This window comes from Sitophilus oryzae, unplaced genomic scaffold, assembly GCF_002938485.1.
Source record: "Sitophilus oryzae breed Bouriz unplaced genomic scaffold, Soryzae_2.0 scaffold_41_pilon_pilon, whole genome shotgun sequence".
Classification (NCBI taxonomy): Eukaryota; Metazoa; Arthropoda; class Insecta; order Coleoptera; family Curculionidae; genus Sitophilus; species Sitophilus oryzae.
This window is the reverse complement of record NW_022146996.1, coordinates 4,134,771-4,149,721: the sequence shown is the minus strand read 5'-3', so window position 1 is coordinate 4,149,721 and position 14,951 is coordinate 4,134,771. Positions and strand designations below refer to the sequence as shown.

At 33.4% G+C, this 14,951-nt stretch overlaps 1 protein-coding gene across 3 annotated transcripts in view; it reads left to right on the top strand.

Moving 5' to 3' along the window:
* LOC115885808 (protein yippee-like 2) overlaps positions 1 to 14,951 on the top strand; it is a 417,160-nt gene that overhangs the window by 352,226 nt on the left and 49,983 nt on the right. Inside the window, exon 2 of one of the 3 annotated variants that reach the window (XM_030904831.1) lies at positions 12,604 to 12,644. The exons of the other annotated variants lie outside the window; for them this stretch is intronic. The gene's annotated coding sequence lies outside the window, so the exon portion shown is untranslated. The remainder of the gene's footprint in view (positions 1 to 12,603; positions 12,645 to 14,951) is intronic. 3 annotated transcript variants of the gene reach the window in all.

Genomic DNA, 14,951 nt, shown 5'->3' with positions numbered 1-14,951 from the left:
CGTGTCGAGTTGGTAAAGATCAAAGTGTTTATGTTTTGTTCGTATATTTTACGACAAGTTGTCGGCGCAGTGTGGATGGCGAGTGCTGCTAACAGTAGGAGACCAGTGAAATCACACATGGCTAATAAAACTCATTTGCAACAACTAAACTTTTGATTTTGTTGTACTTTTGTCCTTGCGTGTGGACAATTTGTCTCAAGTTTGTCATATCTACTAGTGGGTAAATGAATTTGTAGATATATTACGACTTTTCTTGGAACTTTAGTTTCGGATATATTAATTTAATCGGACCTTTTTAAGAAAATTAATTTTATTTTTCAGAAACTATTTGAGACAGAGTTTACCAAAAATGCTTTTTATATCTACTAGTGGGTAAATTAATTTGTAGATATATTACGACTTTTCTTGGAACTTTAGTTTCGGAGATATTAATTTAATCGGACCTTTTTAAGAAAATTAATTTTATTTTTCAGAAACTATTTGAGACAGAGTTTACCAAAAATGCTTTTTATATCTACTAATGGGTAAATGAATTTGTAGATATATTACGACTTTTCTTGGAACTTTAGTTTCGGAGATATTAATTTAATCGGACCTTTTTAAGTAAATTAATTTTATTTTTCAGAAACTATATTTGAGACAGAGTTTACCAAAAATGCTTTTTATATCCACTAGTGGGTAAATGAATTTATAGATATGAAAATTCCCCATTTTTTATCGCAAGTTTGTCTTGTTTTTGTCTTAAAATCGTGTTTACTTTTTGTCGCCTTGGTCTGGACCCGGCATAACAATATATCTAACTACATGACTTATTTGAAACCAATACCTAAGCATGTTTAACATGGCATACATTTTATCTTAATTTTGATAAAACTATTAAAAAGAAAGATCATGTGATATATCTTTGAAATCAGAAAAAAATATGCTATCCAATACACATCTAAGACACAGAGTATTCAATTTAAAAAAATATATAGTTTTATACCAACAAATGTGTAATTACTTCTGAACTTAGGTTCTCAAGTTCTTAATAAAAGTCGGGAAGATTTGCTTCAGCATCGTTTATTGACTAAGTCTACTAGTTGACTATAGTTGACTACAGTTGACAACTATAGTTGACTATTCAGATAATAAACTGCTGAGTCATTCACTTGGTCTTTCCTTGATCTCCAAAAACATAATTGAACTCCCACATTGTCAAGGGTCTTCAAGTCGTCTTTCATAAATATTACTAATTCGGGAGTCAACTTTTCTTCTTCAGTTGCACTAGCATATGTACGGAATTGTCTAGCAATGTATCTGCTTTACTAAGATCTGCAAAATCAATTCTTAATTGGCCCATAGCCTTCATAATTGCCATCAAATTCTGGATAGTATTACTATATACAACAGGACGACATTGTTCGCATTCTTCTGGTGAATAGCCCAGTTTGTATATGATCTTTGCTTTACAACTATACGTTTGCCAGATTCTCCAGCACCAAGCAACAGAAGTTGAAGCAAGTAAAGTACGTCTCTGAAAGGAATTTCGAGACAGAGAAATTCCTTTCAGAGACGTAGTAGGTTCGAAAATAGGATGAAAATAGGTTCTTTCATATTTCAATAAACATATGAAAGAACCGGTGGTTGGGACAAGAATTTCAAGAATGCGGACACAGTAGTGGAGTATGATCAATTTACTACCAAACACATTTAAATAAACAGCTATATTTAGCTGTTTATATTTTATAGATCGCTACTTAAATACAAGCGGCAGAGAGTCCACGTGGACTCCGCCTACTCATTACATTGGCTACTTGCAAATTTGTCGAATTTTTATTGACGGGACGCGTCTTGTAGTTGAACTAAGACCTCGATAAGTTCTCTTTGATCTGGCTTTTGTTTAAATAAAATTAAAAAAAAGCAAGTTAAAGGTCTTAACTACAGACAGTGTTCAAGATGGTCCACAAAATTTGGTTACTAAAAATGCTCAAACTTTTAACTTCATCGTCTGAGTTTATGCAGTTCTAAAATTTGTTCATACTTGCTGTCCAAACAACTGTCCAAACAACTGTCCCACGGGGGTAAACCAAGTGAGATGGAAGATTTCCAACGACGACTACTGCAGAGAATGCGGAGAGGAAGAAGAAACCATAGATCACCTGCTGTGCCACTGTCCGGCACTGGAATACCGATGTTTTAAAACTTTAGGGCAAGGTTTTTTGGAGGGACTAGAGGAAGCAGCAGAAACCAACATCACCGACATCGGGAACTTTGCAAAGAGTTGGCAGTGCTTTAACGCAACGAAAGAATGAGAGGAAGGTTTGGTACAATACAGGGGGTATCGCAATGCGTCCAAAGCCTCCGAGTAAGGGATCAAACATGATCCCAAACCCCAGCAACCGAACCTAACCTAACCTACGTCCAAACGCTGCGTTTTATCTGCAATGTTTTGTCGACGTTAGCTAATGGTACAACAGTCGTTGTGTCTGGACCACGCTTTACAGTCTCATTCTCTCTATTGCTGTAAATCTTCTGCGAAATGCCACCTGTACATGTCAATAGAAGAAGTGTCGTTTTAATATCCTTTGATCATGATCCTAGTAGTCATAATTGTCAAGTTTGGAACAATAACAATAGATTCTGGTGCATTAGTACAAAACTGATGATAATAAATTGTATGCTATTGAAACTATATGTTTCTGATTTAATTAAATATACTTTCACCAAACCAAACCAAACTAAAGCTGTTTACAGCAACGTTAGAAGAAATCTTCCGTTCTGAATTCTTCTCTTTCATTTCTTGCGAAGAAATACTTCAAGTGGACTGGACCAACGAAGGATTAAAAATAGATGGAAAATATCTTCATTTAAGATTCGCTGATGACATTGTCCTAATTGCCAATAATCCTGAAGAACTATAAGCTCAAATTAACGAACTAAATACAGCCAGCGATAAAGTGGGTCTCAAAATGAATTTAGCAAAAACTAAAGTAATGTACAACGAACTAGTGGAAAGAAAAGACATTCAAATACATAACACAACACTGGAAATAGTAGAAGAATATATATATTTGGGACAACTAATACACAGCTCGGGATCTCTACTACCAGAAATCAACAGAAGAATTAAGTTAGCATGGAGTACTTATGGAAGAAACTCAATCATATTAAAATCTAGAATGCCACTCTATCTAAAGAAGAAAACATTGTACTACCAGTCATGATCTATGCATGCGAAACCTGGACACTTAAAACGCACAACGCTCAATGGAAAAAAATATGCTAGTAATAACCAAGAGAGATAGTAAAATAATAGAGACGATACGATAAAAGACGCAGGTAATAGATATCATCCACAGAGTCAAATCCTTCAAATGGCAATGGACAACAGATGGACCACAAAAATTACAGCATGGATGGTATCCACGAGGAATTAAGAGACCTAGAGAAAGACCGAACCTGAGATGGGACCATGATATTAGGAAATTAGCAGGGATAACTTGGGTCCTCATAGCCAACAATAGACCCAGCTACAAAGAGAGTATGTGAGTGAGGCTACACCATAATTGGAAATGGTTGAATAAGCTGAAAATGATGACGATGACATTCAACAATATAATACACTTAACGAATAGGTATTCTTTTTGGCTATTAAAGGGTTACCTTTTATAGAAGAATTAATTAAAGAAATTTATTCTGGCTGAGCGAAGCGGCAGTAAGTTTTATTATATTGTGGCAGTAAAAACATAATGTAATTTTAATATCAAAGCCCTTTATATAACGGTTATTAAATGCACGAGCAAGAGATAATTAACAATTAAGCGTCAAAATTGTGACTGAAAAGAGCTGGGAGCTTTCGTGAAAGGTGAAAGGAAAATAGAAGCCCTGTTAAATTATTAAACTTGCGGCCTGTAATTTTCGAATGAGCTGTTTTTAAATGAACCAAGGAACATATGTTTTTGAAATGTAATTTGGCATATTTAGTATATCAATTAGAGAGTAATCATAATTTGAATAATACCAAATATAAAAAATATAAAAGCAATTTTGTCATGCAATTAAAATTAAGGATATATATTACACCGGGTGCGTCTCAAAAATGGCTCACCCTTTTACCTTTTTAATTCTTTCAGATAGAAAAACGAGATTGGGTATGTTAGTATATGATATAAATTAGGATGTGACGACTTTTCTGTCGTTACCCAAATAGAATGAAAAAAGAATCCGTTGCTCAGGGTTAGAGGAAAGCTGGGTTCGTAGGTAAGGCTTCTGACTCACAGTGACTTTCTAATGTTGTTAAAAAATAAAAAAAATGATAATGTGTAGGCTGCAGAGATTTTAATATTGATGTTAAGAATTCAAATAGGTATGGTCAAAGACAGTGAAAAGGGCGCCACTTACTTTGTTTATGAGAGTGGTAAAGTAAGAAACCAAAAAGAAAAATACGATATCACAACATAGCTAAAATAAAGTAATCAACAGCATTAAGGGTCTATTATGTTTATCAGGAATAAAAGTCAGAAATAACTATCCTACATTAAACATTTATTGAAAACGAACACAAGTATCATCAATTAGTCACAGTGATCCCAATAAAACCGCAAGTTATTTTAAATAGATTTGAATTTAGTAACTGTATTCTTTGAACTAAGTAAGCTACTTAATAAAAACAGGTGAAATTTCTGTATGTCTCAATACGATGATGTTTCGAAACATGTCGTGTACAGAAACCTTTAAAATGAATACGTGTTAATAATTTTCATATAAAATATCATAGCTAAGTAAGAGTGTACTGTACGAATCAATTTATAACTTATAACGTTAAATAAAAAAATAATTTTGACTACAATATGTGGGATAAATAGTGATAATTTACCAGGTTATTAAATCTGTTGTCTCAAAAATTATAAAATAAAAGCGTACCTTGTGTATCAAACTTAAGAAGAGACTTATCTGTATATAGTTTCTTATGATCTAAACAGGTAGGTAGGTATTCTCCAGACTAACAGAAGTGGATGCAGATGACTATGGCAGGAGAAGTCTTCGATATCAGCCAAAAGAACGATTGTAATGTCAGGAACACTGTCTTAAGGTCTGCATAGGTCCATACAAAATGAAAGTGGGTAAAACATACAATAATTACTGCATTATTACTGCATACCATGTGGAAGTTACTGAGTACCATGTGGTAGTTACTGAGTACCATGTGGTAGTTACTGAGTACCATGTGGTAGTTACTGAGTACCATGTGGTAGTTACTCTATAAATAAAAAAATAGTTTCAGGACAGATACTCAATAAAAAAAACAACTTACGGTCTGAAAATCAGCTTTACATAAATATATTCAAACCATATGCCGATCCAAACCAGTAATTAAGTACTCAAATAAAGGAAATAAAAAACGGAAATAACTGAAATAGAATTTAGTTAGATAGGGCTATATAAAATGGCGGATAAACTTACGGTGATCATTCCAAGAAGAAACCAAACAAATACGATCTATACTCTGGATTCCTTACTTTACAAGGTTTTCAAATTTCCAAATCGGATACCCATGCAATCGAAATCGAAAAGTGGATGCTTTTCACTAGAAAATTTGTCGGACGCCGAAACACGCGTCTTCTTCAGATCCAAATTCCCAGACAAAAAGACTTTCTTCTCAGTTTCAGACTCGAAACAAAAAAACCCTTTTCACCACAGACAAAATGAGAGAGAAAAAAGTGATATCATATGATTGAAATCATTAGAACAGAAAATCGCAATCCACAGCGAAGTGAGATTGGGACAAGTGAAATGCAATTAAGGAAGTTTGGCATATAGCGAATAGATGGCGCTAATAAACAAGACAAGTGAACTGTAATAAATGAAGTTTGACATCTAGCGAATAGATGCGTTAATAAAAATTAAATATCGAGACAAGTGAGCTGTAACAAATGGAGTTTGGTATCTTTGGCATCTAGCAAATAGATGGCGCCAATACTAAGAAATTTAAATAAAAATAGATTTTTAAATTCAATTTTATTAAAGGAAATAAAAAATGCTACAAGGATTGATTGATAAATTCCATTCTTTTCGGCCATTTTTAATCAAGGGACCAAAGAAAAATAGATTTGATCGTCTAAGGATTTTAGTGTCTTGTCCTGGCCGGTTGAAAGATGCCCAAATCGTATTTTTAGTCATATCTCAATTTTCTCAAACGGAACGAGGGTGGCTCATCAGAATTTTTGGAAATATAAATTTTTAACTAATAACTTACCACACACTTGATATTTCGAGTCAAATTGTCGTTACGAGTCGCATGTTGCAATTTCAAATAAACAATATTCGGAAATGTCAAAAGTTGATATATGATATGTCATTCTATTCAGAGTGTCATTTTCTCTCGAATGAACTATTTTTTTGTGTGAATACACAAATTTAGCATTGACATTTAACACGCGTCATCTCTGTAAAGAGAAATATTTTGTAGTAATGCACACGAAACCAATGAGATGAGACATTTATAGTCTTGTTACGTACGACAATCTCGCAACTGTATCAACATCTCGTCATTCATAATATTGTTTCTTGTATATAATTTGTAAAAAATGTCTATACCTATGTGGCGGATTCATCTCTCCAAAAAAATCCTTTATGGGAATTTCGCCACTACACTGCAAGAAAATCTACAAAATAAAATAGTTATTTTTTGTAAACACTTCTGCGTTAAACCTAAAAGGACGCTGCTTGTCAGAAGTTATGTTTACAGTAATACAAATTTGCCTAACAAAGAAAAAAATGCTTAACGTTTCGGAAAGTTATCTCTTTCCTTCATCGGAAGCAAAAAAAAACAAAGAATAAAGAAAAAACTATTTAAAATATTTAAATTGAACTATTCGAGAACACTTCACTTTTTTAAAACAGATACGTCTACAAGAAACCGTTGACGTTCTATTTCTTTCTTTATTTTGTAGATTTTCTTGCAGTGCAGTGGCGAAATATATATAATTTATATACTGCATCCTCCATATAAACTTTTGTTAGTGGCTTATCATTACTTAATACAAAAATCGCACATTTTCCAGGCTATCGCACTGACATAAAAATGTTTCTTCTTCAGATTGATAATATCTTGATAATATTCCTCAACACCGAACAGCTAACTTACAAAAATCGTCCAATTTCATAGCGCCACATTTGTGGAATAATTTCTAATAACTTTAAATTTCAATCCTTTACAGATTATAAAAAACAAATTAAAAATCATTTACTTAATTCGCAAAAATTATAATTTCTTTGATTTGTGAAGTTCTTATTCTTCTGATATACCCTCATTGATTGCTGTTCCTGAGTTTACACTGTTTCGTTCTGCCTCTCTGCTTATCTCCGCTCATCTTTGATAAAATTATGTCACTTTTTTTAATATTAATTTCTGTTTATTCTTATAATTTAACTTATTTCTATTTTGTTTTTTGGGTCACACATCTGACACTTTGTGTCTTTATATCGGTTTTTTAATCATGCGATTCCTTTTGACACACATTTATTAATAATATGTATTAATCTGTAAATCTAATTGAGTCTATTAACAAAATTTGAATTTGAATATTGGTAGATATTCATGAATGCTTTTTGTTGAAGAATTGTGTATCATAGTATTTAAAATTGTGATAATTTTGTCCTCTAGAAATGTACATATTTAATAATACAGTGCCAATTACATTATTATAACAATATAACACTTAGTGTGTATCTGCAAGCGAGCTTCAAACTTATTAATAGTATATTTTAGGTGCCTTTACAAATTTTGTTATTTTTCTACTAATTTCATTATTATCAGATTGCTCTTAGTAATGATAATTCAAACATTTTTCAATCTGTTTAAACTGTGGAAACTTAAAAAAGAATCCTAGCAAAATGCGGCAAAATACAATATATCTTTAAAGAAGATTACCATGTTGAGAGACTTTATAAAGCTGTTTAGATGATGCATTAAGGGATTTTGAATTTATCAATTTGATATAGTAGTTGTTTTGTTTCAAAGAGGGTTCAGGGACTTTTATCTCTTAAGCATTTTTTATTGGCTCCGTATTTGTTAAAATACTGAGTAAAATGTTTAAGTTACAGCAAATATAAAAAATATGGTTTGCTAACCAATGATTGCAGTATTTTAATGGACATAAATATACATTTTGAAATCAATAGGAATAGTCACAGGTAAAATAATGCTAGGTAAAATAAATGCCAGCTACAAAGTTATCAATTTCTTTTTTTAATTACTTTTTTGTATAGTATTTCAAATTTACTTTTGTTTAATAAATGTGAAATTTGAATATTATAGTCCGTCTAGAAAGTATCCGGAAAAAAGAAAGCAAAATTACAATTATCGATATATATTTTTAGGACTTCAGTTAAAAAAAGTATAACAAATTGTTAATTTTATTTACTGGCTTATTACTTACAACCTCCATTTAGCTCCAAACGCTTAACTAAACGTTCAGGTACACCCGAAACTAGGTCCACACCATAATGTTCAGTGGCGGTAGTCCAGGCCTGTAAACCTGAGCGAATAAAATCTTGTTTATTTTGTAGAGCTGCTCGTTCCACTTCAATCTTCATTAGTCCCCATACGTTTTCAATGCGACTAAGGTCTGGTGAAGCTGCTGGCTATGGAATTGTTGCCAAATGGTGTTCTTGCATCCAAGCTTGAGTATAGACGAATGGCATCTTGCATTATCCTGCTGAAAACGGCACCCATCTGGATATAAAACGTGAGACGTTTCAAGAAGAAAACCATTTAAAATATCACAATATTTTGCACTATTAACAGTTTCATCAACTATACACAGAGGTGTAGCACCAGGCTGAGATATTGCTCCCCAAACCATTATTTTAGTGGGAAATGTTGAAACTTGGACGATAACATTTTCGGTAACTTTTTCTCACCAAGCTGGAAACAATTTTCGTCAGAAATAAAAAATTATTAGAATTATCATCTTGAAAACGTTGACAAAATCCATTCTTCGCTGCTTTTGTAAAGGTGTTATTGCAGGGATTTTTTTGGCTCCCTTGATATGTAGCCTCGTCTTTTCAGTGACGTTCGGACGGTTTCTGGACACACTTTTAATTTTCGCTGTCTTCCAAATCTGTTAGCCAATTTGCGAAGCCCTAGGCGCGAATTCTGTCGTCCTAATGCCACTAAAGCGTTTAAATTGTTTTCGCGAATCTTACGTGGTCTTCCTGAAACTGGTCCATGCTTCATATCTGTGCCATTTTTTATCCTCTTTATTGTCTCATATACTGCATTTTTTACGAGTTCGGTCAATTGCACTAATTTTTTAACGTTTCGAATACCTTTTCTATACAAATATTCCACCATTTCTCTTTTTTTTTACTTGCGACATTATTTCTCAAATCTTAAGCCGGTTTACAATCAACAATATTTGATAGATGGTGTTGCCATGCGATTTTGGTTATAGTCTACTATCTTCTTTGCTGTACAAAATTGTAAGCTTGCTTTCATATACCATTCTGCTTTATCGATTTTCAAGTCGTATAAAATATTCATTTATACGTGTAAATTACACAGCTTTATTCTCTGTTTGGCGATTAACTAGATTATAGTGTAATTGTGAAATCGAGGCATTATTTTCCAAATCAATACACAATGTGTATTGGGGCTTTGAAATAAAGATATTTCTTTATATTCAAATATTTGCACTTAAATTTTTGCATTGATATTTGACATACAAAAGTCTTCAAATGTTCTGTCTAATTTTTCAGTTTTATCTTCAAAATATTTAACTAAATTTTGACAGATAATTGAAAGGAAATAATATATATATTATGTATATAATATAGTTATCCTTAAAATGTTTCGCACACAAGCAGGTGTACGGATATTAAAACTTTTTGCTGTTTTCACCTATAGCCCTGCTAAAACTGCGTAAATATTGATCCTTAAAATGTTTAAAGTTAATTTTTATTTGTGGAGCATTTTATATAATTTGAATACATAATTACTTTTTAATAATGTAATTACTCTGTTGAGTAGAAAGAGGCGTAACTGTAGTTAGAAAATTACCGAAGATTTAGTTCCTACCTGGATAATTGTTGATAAATTGATTAATAAGAGATAGAACTTCTCGTTTTCGTTGTTTCCATTCTTAGCAAACGCCTTTATATATGGCTGAACTGATTTCTTTAAAGTACAAGTAGCAACGAATATTCTGAGATTAATTCTGGTACAAAATGAAAATAAGGACGCTGGCGATTATGATCGAAAAAAAAACTGCGCCCAGTTGGCTAGGAAATGAACATTGATTCCCCATATAATTTTGCATTAAACTGATAGCTATCTTCATTGCATAGCCATCGCTAACGCTGTTTTTTTTTATTATACGGTTGTATATTACGTAATGAGGGTTGTAAAAAGTATAATATAAGTATATTACCATTGATTGAAAGATTTGGGAAGATACTCAACTTAATGGGCAAATTAGTGACAAGACTGATTTGATTTCCACTTCTGTCTCAAGTACTATATAGTAGAGCCTCTACTCGTTCTGCGGTCAACACATAAAACATTTTTTCTAATTCGGCTAGTGAAGATATAAGGTGTGGAACTGAAGGCGACAGTGTTGTCATATTAAAATGTATAATATCTGTAATATGTTTGACGAAAATATCTTTGGATGAGAAATCCGCGTTTATGTATTGAAAATTAATTCAAGTTAAATGTAGAATAAACAACAAAAATAAAAATTCTTTTATAGGTAGTGAATATTTCCTACGATCGACAAAAATTGGTTTTATATATATATATATATATATATATATATATATATATATATATATATATATATATATAATGGAATAATAAATTTCAGTTGCAGTTTTGGTATAATAAAATTAGGTGTTACACAGAACAAAGTAATAACACTAAATTCCACAATACACCATATATAACAGCATGATTACTTAATTTCCATATTAGCAGTTCAAGATATGAAATAGAAAGAGATTACATATATATATATATATATATATATATATATATATATATATATATATATATATATATATATATACGTAGGTTTTTTTTAACTAGTTACCCTTAAAATGTTTCGACTTTTCAAGTGGAGAAAGATACGTCAAAATATTTTTCAATACCGTATGATAGACAGTTATCCCGTGGTCTAAAAGGAATTTTTAAGAATGTCAATTATAAACTTGTGTATAGTGCTAATAATAAGTTACAACAATTATTAGGTAATCCAAAGGATAAAACACCTCTACTGGAAAGGTCTGGTATTTATGAAATTTCTGGCAAACTAGAAGATCAATATTAACTAGATTTAAAGAACATTTAGCTCAGATAAGATATGGTAGACCTGATAAATCTTGCGTTGCCGAACATATTGTTGATAAAGAACATTGTATAGATCTTAATAACTTAAAATTACTTAAACAAGTCTCAAATTACAGGCAATTAGATGCATATGAAAACATCAGAATTAATAAATGTAAAGATAGTATGAACAGAGACAACGGTCCAATTCCTTCAAGTTCTTTGTTCCTACTACTTTAGTGGCGGAAATCTAACTGTTACGCTCGGTGGGTTCTGACTCGGCTGGCTAGATCTTGCCACGCCTACTCTGTGCCCACTGAGCGAGTATATAAACACTCCAATTGTAGATTGTATTTTAGTTTATAATCATCTGCTGATGATGCTAACATGGTTAGCGAAACGCGCGTTCAGTGTAAAAGTAAAAGTGTTTTGGTGTATTGTGGTGATTTAGAGTTTTATATAAATTGTTTAATGGTCCGTATTATTAACGTACCCATGCAAAATCCGTAAATCTACGGATTAATATGTAGTTCTGGCAACATTTCCGACAACCACCCACTCTGTTGACTGAAAGCAGAACTACGGTACAGTATTCTTTATCCGCTGCGCTGTAAACGATTAGCGCGCAGCGGCTAAACTAAATCTCGGAGAAGTTGACTAGCGGCGACGCGACGGTATCGCCGGCTACATCTCAGACAGGTTTTGTGCCACAAAATTGCTCATAAGGTCGTCGCTCACGCGTCTTCTTATTTCTTCAATCAACGGTCAAACATATTACAAATATTACACATTTTAATACGGCAACACTGTCGCTTTCAGATTCACACCGTCTTCGATATTCTTTCGTTGGCCGAATAAGAGAAAATGAGTGTTTTGTGCGTCGGCCGCAGAATGAGTAGTGGCTCTACCGTACAGCACTTGAGGCGTAAGGGGAAATCAAATCAGTCTTGTCACGAATTTGCCCATTAGGTTGCGTATCTTCCCAATTCTTTCAATCAACAGTACTATACTTTACCTAGGACCACATACTAGATCATTTCAAAGGATTTTTGAATTCGACTATTGCTAAGATATCTAGCGATAGTTGTAAAATTGTAAGATGTATTTTCCCGCAAGTTCTGCTTATGTACTGTAGGTAAGCTATTTAATGCACTGGTAGATTGAGTATTTTCGTCTGTTTTACATAGTGGTCATAAGTAAAGAAACTCGATTTTTACTGTACAGATTTATAGATTACATTTTTTTTATAATTTTAGTAATTTTTGCAAGTAACTAACATATACGTATTCCAGGTAGTCTACGTTCTATCGTCATGTGGTAGCGTGTGTACAAGGTAACATGCATTTAGTTATTTATAGAATAGTTTCATTTATTATAATATGGATTCTAGACGACCCATGTATATTGTGTTAAAAGTGTTACTTAGATTCTTTATAACTATTTAGACAGCTCTACAATATGGTAATAACATGTTTCATATTATTTTGTTGAAAAATCTATGGTAAATGCAGGCCTATTTTGGAAAATTGTTTATGGTTTAGCTATTTAACATGGTGGAATAAATATATTTTTCCATGGACCCAAACCTTCCACTAGTATCACTGAAAGGCACTTGAAAAAAGTGACTTGAAAAAAATGTCATAGTCAAAGGCATAGTTTTCTAAAAATGTTAAAATTACGAAAAAATTATAGTGTCTTCTTCAAAAGCGACTATATCTAACAAAAATGAAGCTATTCAGATGAACCAAAAAATAATCTGTCTAAAAAAGATGCACCTAGATGATAACATTTTATTATTTGATTTTTAAATTCCTTGCTTTGTTATCATATACCACAAGTTGCTTCAAACTTTCACCAAAATATCAGAATACAATTTATTTTACACTAAGTAATAAAACAATAACGATAAAACACTTAAAGAACTATTTACAAACTTATTTACAACTATTTATTCAGAAGGAATTTATTTTAAAAGGCACGAGCACGACTACCGACTCCGATTGTTTCTGTCCCTTGCGCACCGACCTCGGCTTATATACAGTGCGACAGGGAGTCCAGAATGTTCTGGGTGATTCTTAGCTGCTGTTTCAGTCTTTTCTATCGTTTCGTCGTCGCGTGTTCTCTGTCGTTCCGGAAGTTCATATGGGGGCCGTGCATATAGAATGTAGAATGTTTAGGAGGGAAGTTAATCACCGCGACCTTACAGATCTATTGTGTGTTTCCCTTTCTTGAGTTATAACGAGTTATAAATCATACAGTCTCAAGGCTTTAACCAAAAACAGTATCTGAGACGGCTCCACAGAGGCCAGCTTTCCATCCTCGACATCAGCCGTACCAAATTTCATGGCACGAATAGTCGTCGTCTCGGCGCACTCAGTGATAAGGTGTTCTGGTGTTTCCCCATTTTCCCCACAGAATCTGCATTCGTCGTTATTTCTCAGCTTCAGCCTACTGAGGTGTTCGTTGAGGAGACAGTGTCCTGTTAGAAACCCCGTGACAATTCGAAGATTGTTTTTACTTAAATCAAGGGAAACCTTTGATTTTTCTCGGTCGTAAGTTCTGAGGAACTTTTTCGAGTGTCTTGACCGTTGGTGGACACCCATTTCAAGTTACGGATGGAGTCTTCCAGATTCTTCAGTTCTGCTTTCAGTTGGTTCCCGTTTGGAAAACAGAACGGTTTTGGTCCAGTTAGTGGAGTGTTCGGTCCTTTCCTAGCTAGATCATTTACTGTTTCATTGCCTTCTATCCCTTGGTGTTGCAGGCATCCAGAGTAGGAGGACTTTATTTTCTTTGCCTAATTTGTTGAGCTTCTCTAGGCATTCTTTGACCAACTTTGAATTGATGGTTACTGAGTTGATGATCGCGTTTAGTGCTGCTTGACTATCGGATAGGATGGCAATTTTCTGTTTTCGATAGTTCCTATCAAACTTCGCTTTCTGGTGAAGTTTTAAAAACTTGAAAAGAATCTATCTAGATGGAAAGGAAATTCTGCCATCACAGGAAGTGAAATATCTGGGAATAACCCTGGATAGTAAACTTCTCTGGAACAGGCATATTAAGAACATTACCAGCAAAGCCACAAAGGCTCTCATGATATGCAGAAGGCTGGCGGTGCATATAAGAGCGGGACTGATTTCGCCACAGTATAGAGAATAAATGACACAAACAACAAATTTCACAACGTTTCAGGATCGATTGATCTCAGTCATTCCAGATCGCTCGGTCAATCAGTCATCCGTAACACAATATTATCCAAAAAACTCTTACTTCACTTTACATTTGGATGCTACGAAGTTAGCTGGATCAGCTAGTAGGTATTTCACATAATCTAAAATACTAAAATGTAGTTCTAATTTTTGGTCAGAGACATTTGTAGATTGTGGATTGTATGGGAGGGGGAAAGTTAATCACCGTGACCTTGCAGATCTATTGTGCCCCCTTTTCTTGAGTTATAACTCATCATACGGGGGCTCTAACATCACATCGCTCTAACAAAAGCGAGTATCTGAAACGGTTTTACAGATGTTAGTTCTCCATCTCCGATATCAGTCGTACCAAAGTTTATGGCACGGATGGTTGTCATCTTGGCATACTTAGTGATGAGGTGTTCTGGTATTTCCCCATTTTCCCTACATAGTCT